The sequence below is a fragment of the Arctopsyche grandis genome, chromosome 5 (genome assembly GCF_051622035.1).
Source record: "Arctopsyche grandis isolate Sample6627 chromosome 5, ASM5162203v2, whole genome shotgun sequence".
In the NCBI taxonomy this organism is placed as follows: Eukaryota; Metazoa; Arthropoda; class Insecta; order Trichoptera; family Hydropsychidae; genus Arctopsyche; species Arctopsyche grandis.
The window spans coordinates 8,298,768-8,316,709 of record NC_135359.1 but is presented as its reverse complement, the minus strand read 5'-3'; positions in this window follow the sequence as shown (position 1 = coordinate 8,316,709).

Here is a 17,942-nt window from a genome sequence, read left to right as displayed (position 1 = left end):
GTGTGTTTCGCTATTGTCGATGCAATGTTCGATCTTGGAGAGATGGCATTTCCCACGTGTGCGGCCACCCATGCGGCCCGCTTGGTCCTCGTCCCGCTGACAACCAAAACAAACATCCATTAGCGGTTAGCATGCCACCTCGTCGACACAACATCATGTTTCAAACTCTTCGCGAACACCCTCACTCACCTTTGAAACTAACACCCGGTTGTACGGCTAATTTTACCAAGGAATCGACATATTATTACTTGGCTTGTTTGTTGCCTATAGCAGTGTCAATGAGTTGTTTGTTAGTTTACCTCAACAACGAGAATCTTGGCTTTCACTTGTCTAAATCAATATTCTTCAACCTGAAGAGCATTGAAGTATTGAATAAATCAATCAATGCGTACTCTTTTATGCGAAACACGGAAAAAGTGAAAATATTGTTGATCAGGTGAATATGCACCTGAGTTGCCTATAAAATTTAATGATCTGGAATTTATTCCACAAATGTAATTCAAAATTAGAGTTCTATGAAAAAAATCACCTCCTATATTGTTTTTTTTTTGTGGTGGCTATTTGCAGGTACTATATCTGCAAATTATTGGCTATTTGCAGGTACTATATCTGCGAATTATTGGCTATTTGCAGGTACTATATCTGCGACAGGCGCAAAGCCTTCTGCGCATGCGCGTGAACTGTCACTGTCAACGTGTTTACTGTTAAAATTTTGTTTTAAGCCTCTTAAATTTTAGTTCGAACTCGTAGAGTGACGTAGAGTAAATATATAATCCAAATTATAATAACGTATAATACCTACATACAAGTACAAGCCGCGAACTAGCTAAATGATATAAATCTATTATAATAACGTGCGAAATTTATTTGCCTCATGTATAATGAACGATTGATTAAACAAGTCTAGCATACATTAAATGTAAGAAATTATAATCCGATTATATGTACCTGCAAATAGCCAATTATTCGCAGATATAGTACCTGCAAATAGCCAATAATGCGCAGATGCAGTACCTGCAAATAGCCACAACCTTTTTTTTTTAGAGGTTTGGTGATATTCCGCAAAAAGCGATCTCACGCACGTCACTTAAATCTCGATCGCGAAACATCTGGCACCCAAAAACTCCATTAATCGAAAGCTACCCACGTGAAATATTGTACTTATCAGAACTCGAGTGCCAGATATTTCGTATTCGCGATTTTTGGAAAAGCTATTGTCGAATGCGCGATCGCAATGTGCGAAATAGTCCGTTCACTGTTTCGACTATCTCCATCAATCGAAAGCTACGTACGTGAAATATTGTACTAACCAGTACTCGAGTGCCAGATATTCCGTATTCGCGATTTTTGTGGCAATCCGTTTACCACCTCGTTTGTCCTCATTTTAGTTTTATCATGAATAAAATTACGTCAGAACAACGCACGCAAATTGTGCAAATTTATTTCGAAAATTGTGGTTCAGTTCGCGAGATTTACTTACGTTCATTTTACGGTCGTAAATTGGCCTTCAAGATCGTGTTGTTTAACACCTATGGATTATTTTCTGTGAGGATATGTGAAGTCGGTAGTCTACGCCGATAAACCGAGACGATGAACGACTTGGAAGCCTTCGCCACGCTATTGCCAATATACGGCTGCTCGAAAAAGTGGTCGAAAATTTCGCTTTATTCAAACCAGTCGCGGCCCCATATGCTCGGTATCATATTTAAACACCAATGGCATATCATTCATCATCATCGCTTATAACCGCTCACCATCCACTACTAAATGAGGGCCTCTCCAACACGCTTCCACTCGTCTCTGTTTTGCGCAACTCTCATCCATCTCATCCCACAAATGTTCCTAATTTCGTCTACCCATCTTCCCCGCGGTCTTCTTTTTACCCTTTTGCATTCTCTCGGGTACCATTCTAGTACTTCTTTTGTCCACTTTTCGTCCATTCTAGCCACTTGGCCCGCCCTTTGCCATTTCAATACCTTCACTCTATCCACCATATCTACTACTCTTGTCATACTTCTCACCCACGTATCCCGTTTTTTGATCTTTCCTCGTTATTCCAAGCATATAGCGTTCCGTACTTCTTTGAGTGCATTGTACTTTGTGTAGTATCTTGGCGTTCAATGTCCAAGTTTCGCATCCATACGTCAGCACAGGCAAAATGCATTAATCGAAGATCTTTTTCTTCATGCAGAGTGGCATTTTTGATTTAAAAATAACATTCATTCGCCCAAATGCATTCCATCCTGATCTTTCGATAAAGCCAACAACGTGGTCATTACCACGATTTTTATTTATTTTATTTTATTTCTTACGAAGTTTATTCCTCTAAAAAACCATCTTTTAGAAGGGTATATTACAGCGGAATGTTGAAAATTAATGTTAAATAAATTGAAGTACATATTTATTGTTAAATAAATCTCACAAATGGTGTCAAGTTGATTAATTGATTAATTTTTTTTATCAATATTTATAATGGCATTTTTTTATCAAATGCATTGTAAATCATATGTACATATGTATGTATGTATCTGTCTGTTTTCCGCGCCAACATATAAATTTTTGGTAGAGATAAAATTGCGACATTGATATCTCCCAGTGACGAAGTTCTGCAGATATGTATACTAAATTGTTTACATAAGAAATTCGAGTAAACTTTTCGGAGAACCATTAGTACACCCCACGCTGTGTTATTGATTATTTTCTTATTCAATGTAACTTTGAATACTGTGCGAATATACAAAAGATATTATTATCCACATTGAAAAGATATATCAAAAAATTAATTATTAATTCCTATTGAGTTTTCAATACTGTATACATACATACATACGCATGTGGATGCTATATATGTACACAAGTATTATTTGTAGATTTTAATCAAGTATATCGAGGAATAGAATCATATTTTATTACATACAATTCAACTGATTTCTTGTATCATTAAAACTGATATTAAACCTGGTATCTAATCAAATGTTTTTTTAAATGAGTTTCAATGTCGATTTTTTTTTCGACTAATATAAATGATTCAGGTGAGGTCAACTACGATGATACCCGCTAAAGATCACTTTAACATAATTACAGAAAATTTAAATGTTCTAGAAAAAACAAGACTCGGACAAAACGAGCATGAAATAATCTTCTTTGATATTCGGCAAGACTTGAGAAATTCAATGTCAAGATTATAATTGTTAAATTAAACACAACACTGTTTTGGAAAGTAAAATGTGCTGTGGGAGAATTTTTCTACATAAAACCATCCATATTAAATACATATGTAGATTATTATTGAGCACTATTACAAAGATTTACAATTATATTATAGGCAGTGGAAACAAGAGGAAGAGGAAATTCTCCAACGAGTTGCATTACGGTGCTCATAATCATCTTCGAAAAATCAGGATACTGAACCAAGTGGAATACTAATCTGAAAAATAAATATTTAAATCTCAATGCCCTCAATACAGAACTAAAAATAAAAAATCTACATTTTTACATGTTTTATGCAGAATATATTGGCGACGATACATATTCATCTACATTTAGCAATGAAAACAAATATGTATGTAGGATTCAATTCATAAAGGAACACGTAATACAGGCCAATGAGACTCGTTTGGCGCTTTAAACCATATTTATTTCTCGATGTGCTGAAACGAGCTATCGTTTAGTCGTGGAGTTACGCACAGTGGTGTAGTGGGGCGGGCGCGGCCAAACGCGTCGCGTCTGTACTTATTTTTTAAGCTGGAACGCGTCCCTCTACTTTTTAATGTAAAATGTATATTTTCCAATATTAAGAGAACATAAAAATCATTTTAATTTGCTGCAAACTTATTTTTTGAAAAATTTGTGCGATTGCTTTTGATCGCATATTCCTACATGCTATGGAAAATCTCTCTGAAAGACTGCCAGCTCCTTGAGGATGGAGTGCGTCAAAGTGCGTCTTGCGGTCCGTGGTATTGTTACGTATACTAAAAAGAGCCGCCGAGTAATTGCGATCGGATTAGGCCGGGTAGCGTCCTGAGAGACCGTGTGACCGGTGTAAGTGGTTTTAAGGATTAGCGACAAGCTAAGTGCATGTAGGCTAAACAATGGCGACCGAGTTGGCTGGTATTGGTCCTTTCGCAGAATTGACCTGTACCGTGGGAGCGAATGTCGGGGGAAGACATATCCGTACGTGACCATAACAATAGGTAAACAAATTAGACGTCGAAGATGTCCTGAGAGATCTATCCCTTATAAGGCGATACTTAGGCGATATCATGTCATTCTGGCCAGTGCTCCTTAATCATCAATAAATGCTGTGAGACGACTGTTGGCCTTTTACTTGGATCCTCCACCCACCCCTACGCAACAGTATACAATAATTACAATATAAACAAGGAAATATAGCTTAGCTTTTTTTTTAAATCTTTCATGGAACTTCAGCATCAATTTGACGCTTTTGCTATACGTTTTTCGTACCTAGAAACATTTTTCGAAGAAAATTTTTTCACCTGTGGCGCCTTTTTTTCCTTACATTATACAAAAAACATTTTTTTATCATTTATTTAACATTTATCTAAAAACAAAACCTATTTATCAAAAACATATTAATTTAAACATGTTTTGAAAAGTCAATATTGGCCAATTTGAAAAAAAATTCAAATTCCAAAGATTCCAATTAGTGGTGGAGGGGGGGGGGGAGGAGATACTGAAGAGAGGCTGAAGTTCAGCGCTTTGGCATTTCTATTTTTGCACTACAACACTGGTTACGCATGTTAACTCATACAGGTTTGGTGATTATTCCGCACAGAGCGATCTCGCACACGTCATTAAAGTCTCGATCGCGGAACACCTGGCAATTGAAAACTTTATACATCGAGAATTAGCCACGCGAGCTATGTATCATACTAACGAGAATTAGTGCCAGAAGTGCCAGATATTCCGTATTAGCGATTTTCGTGGCAACAACTGTCGTGTGCGCGATTCCAATGTGCGAAATAGTCCGTTTACCCTCAAACATGCACTCGACCCAAGCATGCCAACTTAAGCATGTACATATAATGTATTATTTTGGATTTGAAAACTAAATCCCACTGTACCATCCCTTTGGCAGTCCCTGGCTCGAAACAGTGGCGCATGCAACACGTGTCGCATTGGCCGTTGTTTTATTTATTTTCGTTTGCAGAAGCAGAAGAAATGGACGATACTGCTCGCCCCGTTCGCTGTTTACGTTAGATAATGCTCACACGTTTAAACAAACCCATTCATGCTAAACAAAAATTAATCGCCGGTTATTGATTTTGTGCGAGACGATAATGGAACGAGGCGAACGAAAAATGCTGCACACACACACACACACGCATACATACATAAGTGCATACGGAAATCAACCCAGAAGGAATCAGGACTGGTATTTTTAGACTTGGGACTACCGATCAAAGGGAATGTTGCAGGTGCATTCGTGGAAATCGTACAGCGTTTCCTATTACTACCAGTGCTAGTAGACGGTTTGTGATTTGAGCTTTCGAGACGCGTTCAAGTGTGATTGTAATTCAGAGAATGATATTTTGTATAAACAATGTTGCGTGAAACCCTTGCTCAAACACGAAACTCCCCTGGGGTATCCGAGTTGAACGATAAAAAGGGAATAGTGCTACCACTGGGTGGCTCGATAACCCACTAAATACATTACTGGACGCTTGCGGCGTGTTGTCTTTCGATTGGGTTCGGTTCTATTTGTCTTTCGTTCTAACAAATATATTGCATTAAAACCATTTTGTACTTTGGATTTTATTCTTTTGAAGTAAAAGAACATTAAGATAAAATAATTGATACAAATTTGATATTATATTGATGTCGACTGAAGTCACGATGAAAATATTATACAGTGACAACACATACATACATATGTATGTATAGGCCTACTCCTCTGATTTAATATAGATATAGCCAGCAGTATGGCTCGGTGGTTGCGTTTATGTTAAGCACTGAGGGGTTACCGGGTTCAATCCCGTGCTAATATTTAATGCTGCTGGTTAGACTTGGATATTTGCGACTCCAAGTAGATCGTTTCCTACCAGAGTTTGCCAATTTATCTGATTTAACTTTTGAAACGGTTCCTACATTAAATTAACAAAAACTTTCCTACCCACTATGTCACCAATATCTGAATTTGATTTATGTACAATATGCAAAAATGTATGTACAAGTCTAAATCCATAGATGTAATTCATTAAATAATTAATAGTTAATTTCGTGTTCTTTAACATCTCGAAATGCAGCGATTAATGTACTAAAAATGCTGCAATGTTTGTAATTGGTTGGGAAGTCGCATTGGGGTTTACTTATTAGGCTTTCCTGGTATATATCTATGTAAATAAAATAAAATAAGGTGCATATGTATATAGTAAATGATTTAGGGTTGCCACCTCAGACCCAGGTCTCACTCGGAGGCTATGACAAAAATTATTTATTTATTTATATAAATTTATTATTTATTTTATTCATATAAATTATTATTAATAAAAAAAATCACATTTCGAAAATATTAGGGGAAAATATTTTTATCCATTTCTATCGGCAGGCAAATCGAACGATTTGATTAGAAGGAATGAAGTTTTTAAGTACATATGTAGGTACACATACATATATCACTATACAATTCATCAGTATCTAATTTTATATTTACGTATTTTACAGCATCTAAAAATACTTGGTATTTGGAATTTTCGTTCTTAAAATTAAATACTGAAAAAATATTTTAAGACTGTTTTATAAATTTATAAAATTTTACCAAGTAATCAATATGTACACCAAAATGGGATCAATATATAATTTATGTAATTATACCTTTTTTACTATTTTTTTTGTACACGAGATATAGTCAAACATTGCGTACACGAGATATGAGCCATATACATATCTATTTAGCAATATATACGCTTTGCATAAAAGTTATAAATTACAATTGCATTATTTTTATGATTTTTGTGGGGGATTTACTACACACCCGGAGAAATATCACTCAAATCCGGAGCCCGGATACGACTAGCTAAAACCCGGAGACTCTGGGTCAAAACCGTAGGGGTGGCAACCCTAAGTATCAGATTTAAGACTCAAATCGGCTTGGTATTGGAATTTAACTAAGTTGTAGTTGTTATTGATTCGTAGTTTGATGTTCATATATTACGGTTAGATAACTATGTAACAACAATTAACCAATGTTTTTTTTCGATTAATAAGATTATCAAATCCATTTAATTTTTCCGCAATTGTCAGCTGATTCCGAAACTTATATATACAAATGTTAAAATGATATGTCGTTTGTTTGGCCGCCATCATATTTATATATGAACTTGTGGTTTTCCTTAAAAATGACGTTTAACTATAAAAATAGCAGCTTTTAAGATTACCATCAACGTATCAGACAAGATAATACGCAAGAAATACGGAGATATGTATGAAATTCGAACGAAAAAATAAATTTAAAAACGACTTTTATATTTAGGATATACAAATACATACAAGTTCGCTCAAATATTGAATCAACAATGGCTAATTCAGTAATATTATGGCTATTAGTGTTATCTCATAAAGTACACGTATGAAGTATAATTTGGTATACAATGTGACGAATAAAATTCATTGTACGTCATTCAAATGTAATCTTAAAATAAAAAAAATGAATAACAAACAAATCTATATATGGCATTGTTTTCCATCGAAATATAATTTGAGCTTTTCTTGGATTTCCCGGGATGGGTCATCTTCAGTGTACTTTATATATATAGTGCAGGCTTAAAGAATGTTTAAAAATCACGCTTTTATGTTTTTGAAATAGGGTTGCTTGTGTTGGGAAGCGTCTGTTTCAACCTGCTGAAACTTTGTCTTGAAAATAAACAGAAGAGGCAATCTCGTACTGCCCTCAAATGAATAAGATCAACATTGAATGTTGCGTGAGTCTCGTACCAAACGACTTTTCGCCGTTGTTTCCGCCATTTCGCAAATTAAATCAAATCGGCACCGCCACAGGGGCTACACTGTATATTGTTTGAATCAACAAAAGGCGGACGACGAAACGAAGACGAATATATGGCACGAATAAAATAAATTCGCAGACATTAGACACAGGTGAAATTGAGTTTAGAAAAAAAATTGACGTGAAAATGCATATATAGGTACATATAATACACATGTTGTTAGAAGATGTAGTTAGATTTCATTTTTTTTAGCGATCAGAAGATTTAAACAAGAAACAAAAGAACGCACGCATTTTTCTTTCAAATAATTTATACGTATAATTTTAGATTTTCAAATCAATATAAATATACATAGTATATTGACATTTTAAAGCATTCAAATACATGTAACTTAATTTAATAGAATTTTATTGATTTGAACCTCGGATATTTCAAATCCACTCAAATTGATTAGACTTCACATTTGACTAATACGATATATACATTTATTAGAAACCTGTATATTATATTTACATTCACATATGTACGTTCTTATTCACATATGTATTAATTAAAATATTCCCCTTTAACCTATACAATAGTTAAATTTTTAACAATAGCTAAATTTTTACAATAGCTAAATTTTTAACTATTGTATAGTTAAAATTTAAAATTTAGTCATCTCGAACAGTGTTCTGCATATATAATATATGTACATAAATATTCTTGCTTGATCTTGTTACTTGATATTTTTATCCGTGGCAAAGTGAATCAGTTGTGTGCTTCGATGGATTCAAATGGTACTATAGACATTACTTTTAACCAGGGTTGAGGAGTCGGAGTTGGACAAGCCGTGGACCAGTATGGGGATTTCGAAAAAACAAATTTTAGAATATCAAGAGTATACGTTATGCATAGGGGTGTCGCGCGACACTCGATCGTGATGCAGGGTAGCGGGGTAGTGTGGTAATGGGGAAGTGAGGGGGGTCTGAAGTCGGCACTGCACAGGACGTACTAATTCATATTTCGAAATACGTAATTCATGTATCAATTCCTTTCCGAAACTACCTGTTTCGGAACCACCACCCGTTTCGATTTCGATTTTGATTTCGATTTGCGGCAGCCTAGGGGCGGCAGCATCGATTACTGTTTTAATTCCGATTACTGTTTTAATTCCGATTACTGTTTTAATTCCGATTACTGTTTCAGTTCTGGATCCCGATTACTGTTTTAGTTCCGGATCCCGATCCCTGTTTCAGTTCCGATCCCCGATTCCTGATTTCTGTTTTAGTTCCGATTCCGATTAATTATTACTATTCGTATTGTAACTCTATTTTAAATCATGTATCAATTTGTTCCCGAAACCACCCGTTGAAATTTCAACAGGCAAAACACTAGTAAGTCAAAAAAGACTTTTTGTTTAATGATTTTTTGAAAATCGATGATATTTTTTTGATGCTTTCTAGTGGATGGTGAATGGCTGAAGATGATAATGATATGCAGACAAAAATTAATCTTATAAGAAATTGTTAAAGTCGGAGTTTTTGTGGGTAAAATTTTAAACGACGCCACAGCCCTGATTTTACGTAAAGGTAAAGCCACAAATCTGTGGTAATTGACTATATTGTGGTATTATTGTCTGTTTAAACGGTACAATCTGTAATTTTATCCATTTTATTAAAAGAAGAATTTGACACACTTACTTTGATCAAAGAACGCACACGGGTATCTTGAAGTAGAAACTTAACATACTAAAGGTATATACGCACATAGGTAACTCTTCCAATTTTCAGTGTAAATTATCTTTATTTGTACATGATAAGCGTCCATTATCGTAAGTAATGTAAAAAGAACTCCAGGAAACGCCATATGTAATTCGATTAAATATATGTGTCTAGTGAATCACGATGAAAAACGGCACTTTGATATTGTGATCTGCTAATTCAGTTGTGAGCAAACGAACGACAGACCGAGTAGAAGTATTGAATAACATTTGAACAACTTCTATCCCGCCGTCCAATTTTGCAGTTGCAACCAACCATTTAAATACATATGTATCTACACATACGAATTGAGATAAGGATCTGTATGTATATTTGCGTACGTGACCTCTAACATGAAATATTTCAGCCCGATACGAAACTTATCTTTTTTGCATTCGCTCAAATACAGGCAGATACGTTATCGAGATCTTAGAGCCGACTGAATTGAGGGTTTAAATTTATGAAATGGTTGGCGACAGCTGTGACGACGAGGCGCCATACGGTACCGTGCAATGTCAAGCTAATGAAGTGAATCCAATACAAACTCGGTGACTCCACTCAATGAAACTGGATGCTGAACAAACACACAGACGAACACCCCTCACATATAATACATTAACACTGACGAGTTTTGTCAACACGAAAAAAATCACATCACTCTTCCTGGGGGAGGAGCAGGACGCATATCGAACCCATCGGACCAACGGTGAACGTACATTTGCATATTTGTGATTGAATATACGAGTATGTATGTAGGGATCGAAGTATCGAAGAAAAAACAACTAAATACATTTTTAATACAACCATTTATTTTGGACGAACTTATATATACAAACGATTCCAAATATGAATGAGTATGTATGTATTAAAACAATATATTTAAAAACAAAATAAAAAAGTGTTAAATTAAATAATTATTAAGCTTGTGCTTGTTTCAATGCCTTCATTTGTATACAACTCGAACTAAATATTCGGTGTATTTTGATATACAAAGCGATTAAGTTTACCTTACACATATTTCAAATTACTAAAATTGCACATGCTTAAATTTTAACATTGTAAAACAAATGGTTTAAGCCCTCTGTACCCCAGCGACTCGCCGGTGAGTCGCGCATTGACACTTGTACGCCAGCGTCTCACGGGCGAGTCGCATTGATTTCCGAAACGTACAATATTTAACGTTGAAAAATGCTTTTAGGTACCATCTTTAGACGAATTTGATTGCAAAGATAAAGACATTCGATGGTTTGAACTTTTCGGGATTCTATGGTCAAATAATTAAAAAATTGCTGGCTTATATGTAAATATCAAATATTTCGGGAGTGGCAGATAACTGGTTGGAACAGAGATTTTTATTTAAATTATGAAAACTGAAAAAGGTTGGTCCATTTTTTATATAAATTAAACTTGACTGTCAAAAATTCATGTTGGATTAATATTATATGAAATTTTGATTAATGCATATTTTAAAAAATGACTGGCAGCTCTTGGAGCTGAAAATTTAGAAAATTCAAACTTAGACTGATGAAAATACGGTGAGGATTATGAGAGTGTGAATGAAATTAGTAATTGTTCAGATGCAACTGGTTTCAATCAGCTGACGCTTTGAGTCTTTTACCATTACTTTATGTCTGTAATTGGGATTGTTATTGGGAATTAAGTATCATTATATGATAGTTTTATATAAATCAACTATAAATAGCTTTGGATTTATCTAAAAAATTGTGGCAAAATTACTCCTGTGTGATTTTTCAATACGAATACGCCTTAATAACTTTCTCCCTTTGATTAGATACATAATTTTTTGATGGTTGAAAACTTTGACATATTGAAATATTGAAAAATAAATTTAATTTGAATAAAGTATTTGAACGCCTAATTAGTTGAGGGTTTAATTAATCGCTTTACATTGAAAAAAACGTTTTCCACAGCTGATATATTGGTACTTACGGTACTATACGATAGTATGCGGCCTACGTGATAATGTAGTGAAATTTAACAGTGTGGTCCGCATTGAGCACATCCTGGCAAACAGGTGCGCGGAAGGGGTAGCAAAAGAGATCCTGGAAGCAGCCATTCAGGACAGAGTCCACAGACCAAAGGTACTAGTTGACCTCGACCTCCAGGTGCGACAGCCCTGAACGCAGAACTTCGTCCTCCCACTTCTCCGATTATCCGATTAGATGTTTCAGGTGGATCTTCTCTCGACTTCGCCTCTTGAGCTTGCTACAATTAAAAAAAAAAACAATGTTCATTGAATTCATTATTGTTTTTTGTTTGTATTTTAATTTTTGACTTACCGATGTCAGTTGGTGGGTTTGCTGAGTGCAGTTGAAGTGTTCTACGGCTCGTAGTAAGTCGTGGTTGCATCTGCGTAGCACCAGCTCCAAAACAGATCGTTTCCTTCCAGGAAATAAGTTAGAAAGCATCTCGAGGCTAGCTCGACTTACTGCACTTGTAGAGCATTCGCTGTCGCTCGTTTCAGTTGGAGACCTTTCGACAAAGAAATCTAAAGTGTTAAATATCTAGAGTTCGTGAATCCATGGTTATATTTCAGGAGGTCTGTTTGACTCTAAATTTGAATAGGAAATACGCATTTTATTTTTAATTTGTTTACTATTTATTTTTTCCATTATTGTTAAAGCGGACTTCAAATATCAGTATTACTAAAGTATTACTAAATTTTTACATTAATATATTAGTAATGGCAGTGTATTCAAACAAAATGTGAACCCGGGAAATCTATATTTAAGTGGTGTGCAATTTGTTATGTTGTGAATATCTTACAACTTATGTATGTACTTATATTACTCTTTATTCCCGCTTGTTATCTTGATTCTTTGAACGTACGCTTAATTGATATTTTCCTTTAATGTTATTTATGAGACTTCCAAAATCTTTATTGTTTTAGTTGCATTTTTCTCACGACTCAATGCTATCTGCGTGACGAATTCTGTGCATCTACTCAACCATTTCTCGATACATTCAAAACACATATGTTAACACTAAAAATATCGTTTTTAAATAACTTTATTTCTTATTCTCACGCCACCTGCGTGACAAATTATGTTTCCCTCAAATATCAAAACCCTTCTTAATCCGCACGACGAATTGTGTATCCGACCTCAAGGGATACATATGCAAAAATATTGTCTTTAATTAATTTTATAGTTTTACCAGCATTTTTCACACGACTCGACTCGAATCGTATTCCCTCAAAAACCCTTTTAAAGCTGCGTAGCTAATTGTGTGTAAACCATTTCTCGATACACTCAAGGGTCAAAGTATTAAAGTCTTAAGATATTGTTTTACTTAACTCGAGTTCCCCCCTAAAAATATTTTCTCACGAACTATGATTGGTCCAAATTGTTACCTTTATTAAATATTTACTGATGTAAAACATATGGAAGATCACTGACAATTGAACCGTCTAACTAGTGACTCGCGATTAGACGACTTAACTAGTAACTACTAACTAGTAACGTGTAATACAAACTTGTTATTAATCTCGTGTATACTTACTACTATTAAAGAAGATCTTATAAAAAAAACTGTGACTATAATATTTGTACACCATCTCCTTCTCGACCCCGTAACAAATTTTATTTGTGAAAATTTGAAGAAAAAAAAGAAAACGCATGTTCTGATTTCGAAAAGAAATGTTGGATTGTTTAAGTCCGCGAATATATTTTATAAAACGTATTCTTTGATTATTTTATAAAAAAACTTATTTTTTCAATTATTTTGTGAAAAGCATATTTTTTAATCATTTTTGGTTAATTAATTATTATTGTTTTTAATAATAAAACTTCAATATAAAGAATACCAAAATAACTAGTATATATGTACATATATATAGGTATACCTTTATTATATAATATGATTTGTAGATACATACATATATGTATGTATGTATGTAACTATGTAAAAATGTAAAAAAAAAATGTGTGCCATAATAGTAAGAGTTTTCACATTCATTATAATGAATCGGCATAAACGAATGATCGTTATAATAATAAGATATTTGACCGCTTTATTATTTTTATATTAAAAGCAAGAAAATTTAAACGTCATTTCACATCCAAATTAAATAATCATAATAGAAAATGTAATAAAATTAAATAATGCAAATTTTTATTCCACTCAGAAATTAATGTAAGACGTCTGAAAAGAATATTTTCTTTGTATATTATACATATGTATTTAAGGCGAAAGTTTTATCTTAAAAGAAAAAAAGGCAAAATACCAAAAATAAACTTCAAACATTGGATACTTTGTAGAAAACGGGATTGTTCTTTCAGATATGAATCTATTATATGTACATTCTATATATCCTCGAAGCTTATCAGCAAAGATTAATAGACGTTTTTATTTGAAGATTGTAAAGAAAATCAAATAGACAAACCTGATTGAGCACGACACAGGATCAGCATCGGAAGTAGATTTGTCGCTTTCTCGAAAATTATCCTCCGGTTGTCCTTCCACCTCGCTGTCAACTTTGATAATGTCATCCTATAGAGTATAATATATTGAAATTACACATATAAATGCGTATATGAATTGATAGTCGATATATTTACATTGTTTTTGTTGTGTTGTGTCGGTGGAGTGACCGTCATGCCATAGATGCGACCCGGCGGCAATGCAGATTGTTGTTGCAGTGCGCCGGCTGCAGCTGCCAGATGCAACGCGATGCGATCTTCCGCTGCCTGTTGCCTCTTCAATGCCACCTGAGCAGCCATTATCCTTTGGCGCTCCTTGATCAGGCCACACTTGGCGCACTGACAGTGGCGGTACGCGCAGGCGCGTTTGTGTCCTCGTAGACCGGAAATCAAGCCGTGGTTCCGGCAGCGAGCGCATTTCGGAACACGGGCTCGACCGCTCCCGCACAACATGTCCTTTAAATCGATAAACAATCCCCATTATCATTATCTCTTCCAGTCAATTTTCAATAAAACGAGTCGATAATATGTATGTATGTGAAATTGAATCATCATCATCGTTTCTTAACACGAGAAACCTAACGCAAGGTAGTGTTTTGAAGAAATAAGTGTATTGCGTAAAAGTTTTCGATATTTTTATACGAAAATAAAATCATTCAGTTTGCTTTAATTCGTCAGCTTTCAACTATTTTTTGGTTGAAATAATATGTGTAAAATTTTTGAGCTTTTTTCTATCGTGCTTTATTACACTGACAACTAAAATAAGATAAATACTAACAAGAAAAATAATGTGTAAAACAGATCAGAATAGATCTAATATATGTATGTAAATATATTGTGAACGTAATTTATTAACAACTAGTGGTTTTACCCCTGCTTCGATCGGTATTTATAATATAAACCCCTTTAACGTGACTAATCTAATAGTAAACACTAATTTGTTGTTTTTTTTATTAAATTTGAATAAAAAAAATATTCGAATGGTTTTTTATTTTTATATATATGTATAAGAGAATCGGAATTGATATTAGAACGGGGAATCGGAACTGAAATCGGGATTGGAACTGAAACAGGAATCCAGATGCGGAACTAAGACAGGAATCCGGAACCGTAAATGAAAAAGGACTTCGTAACCGGAACTGAAACACAAATCTGGATCCAGAACAGAAACAGGATTCCAGAAACGAAATCGAAATCGATATCGATATCGTCGTCATAAAAAATTTGATTTTTTCGATAACGTCACGGATTACATATATTTACATACATATAAAGTCTCTTTAGAAATTATATATTGGATAAGAAGCATTTGAAAATTAATTCAATAATTTTATTTTAATTTTTAATTTATTAAAAAAAAAAACAAAAGAAATTCGATTTCAAATAAAAAGGCAATCTTTTGAATTTTTTCCCATTGAATATATGTATATACTTGTTTAATATACATAAATGAATTTTTGAAACATTGAAAATGCGTAATTGATTCATATATGTATGTATGTACATAAGTATTAATTGTAAAAAAGTACATGTTCATTTTTTAACTTCTTTTTTATATACAATATGATTTTTTGTTCGAAATTGAATACATAAAATTTGTATAAAGGTATATACTATTTTTAATTGCGCAATTGAGCTTCAAATGCTTCATACCATATTTTGAATACTGAAAAAATGAAGTTGTGTACATATGTAGGTATGTAAATAAAAATATTTTTTTTATTAAACACACCAACTTTCATTTCCGAATATATGTACATAAAATTAAACTTTTTATTTTTATATACATACATATGTATATTCAAATAAATAAAATTTTGTTATGATAATTATATGTAACTTCAACGGTATGAAAACTATCTGTTATTATATATATATATATATGTACATACATACAACATATGATACGATAAAACTACTGTCAATTCGATTTTTGAAATTACAACATTAAAATTTTGTCGAAAATAGTTTATTAGAAACCATTAACGTATGTAATATACGAAACACGTCTCCCAATTTCCTCAATTTTTATATAACACGGCTTTGCACAAAGACGACTTCTTTAAATCCATTTCAAACGTCTTGAATCCGATCCGATGATGAATAAATAAAAATACGCTTTATTTATTCATCATCGTGCGAACCGAAGGATTGGTGTATTTAATCCATCCCAATTTTCTTTAGATATTTTTAATGTAAAGTTCTGAATATACAGTTCAGAAAATTTTGTTATATGATTCAATTTCGGCATCATTCAAAGTGTCTATAATTTTTTCAATGGGTTGTTTTTAAAAAAATTTCTGCAATCAAACGGGCATTTGAGTGAGGATACAGTTGTAATCACCAAATGTCAAAATGAGAGTCTTGTTACGTCTACATAAGTCTTTATTTGTTTTATGTTAACTTTATTGCTTTTCTGCATTATTCCCACGACCCTTAAATCAGTGTGACAAATTGTATTTCTCACAAAAAATCAATCTGCGAGACGAATTATGTTTCCCCCAAATATCAAAGCCCTTCTTAAACCTGCACAACAAATTGCGTGCATCTACTCAGCCATTTCTCGATACATTCAAGACACATATGTTAACATTAAACATATCGTTTTTAATTAACTTTATCGCTTTTCTGCATTATTCCCACGACTCTTAATCCGCACAACGAATTGTGTGAAATCTACCCTAAAGGGATACATATGCAAACACTAAAATATTTTCTTTAATTAGTTTACGAGCAATTGTCACACGACTCGACTCGAATCGTATTCCCTCAAAAAACCCTTTTAAAGCTGCGTAGCTAATTGTGTGTAAACCATTTCTCGATACACTCAAGGGTCAAAGTATTAAAGTCTTAAGATATTGTTTTAATTAACTCCCCCCTAAAATATTATTTTCTCGCGAATTATGATTGGTTCAAATTGTTACCCCTATTGAATATATACTGATGTTAAACATATGAAAGATCACTTGCGATCAAACACTCTAACTAGTAACTTGCGATCAAACACTCTTACTAATCACTGACTTGGGTGGCAGCGGAAATATTAATAACAACAAAATACACATCACCCACGAATGTAACAGTCTGCTCACAATATTTGGTATACAAAATTTTATATGAAATACTAACGCCGCAATAACGCATGAAATTCCCGTTCCCGTTCCCATTTGTCGGAAAAATGCAGGCAGCGAACACGTTGGTCGCGACGCGAAAACATTTGAAATTATAGCGTTGTAATGACACCCATTCCCGTTTTTCCTGTTTCCGTTCCCGTTCCCGTATTTTCCCATTTTTTCACAGTAATCTTTCCGGACATGCATACAACAAATCCTGAAAGTTCCATCGTAATCGGTTCAATGGTTTCGAAGCCTATTTGAAACATACACACACAGACATTCATTTTTTTTAATTGCACTCAAAAAACAATTTTTATATCAAAGTACCAGGGCGGCGACCTGGCCCAACTACACCACTGTATATATGTATGTATGATAGCATGTACATATGTAACTATAGAAACAAATTCGCAAGGTAAAAAAACCGAATTGCAAAGAGGGTGCAAATATGACACAACGCAATTGTATCAACAGCAGTGTAGCATGCGCCACTTAAGCTCGGGAAAGCCAGAATTTTCCGACCGCGTCAAAGAGTCTGCAACTCGCGACGATTGGATACAAACGGGAAATGTAATTCAACTCACCGACTAACCGGGAATGTGCAGACGGGAATGTGTCGGGATGTGGAGCGGCTCCCGTCGGCCCGCGTGTATTTTTCAATGTTTCAACCGCGAGAGT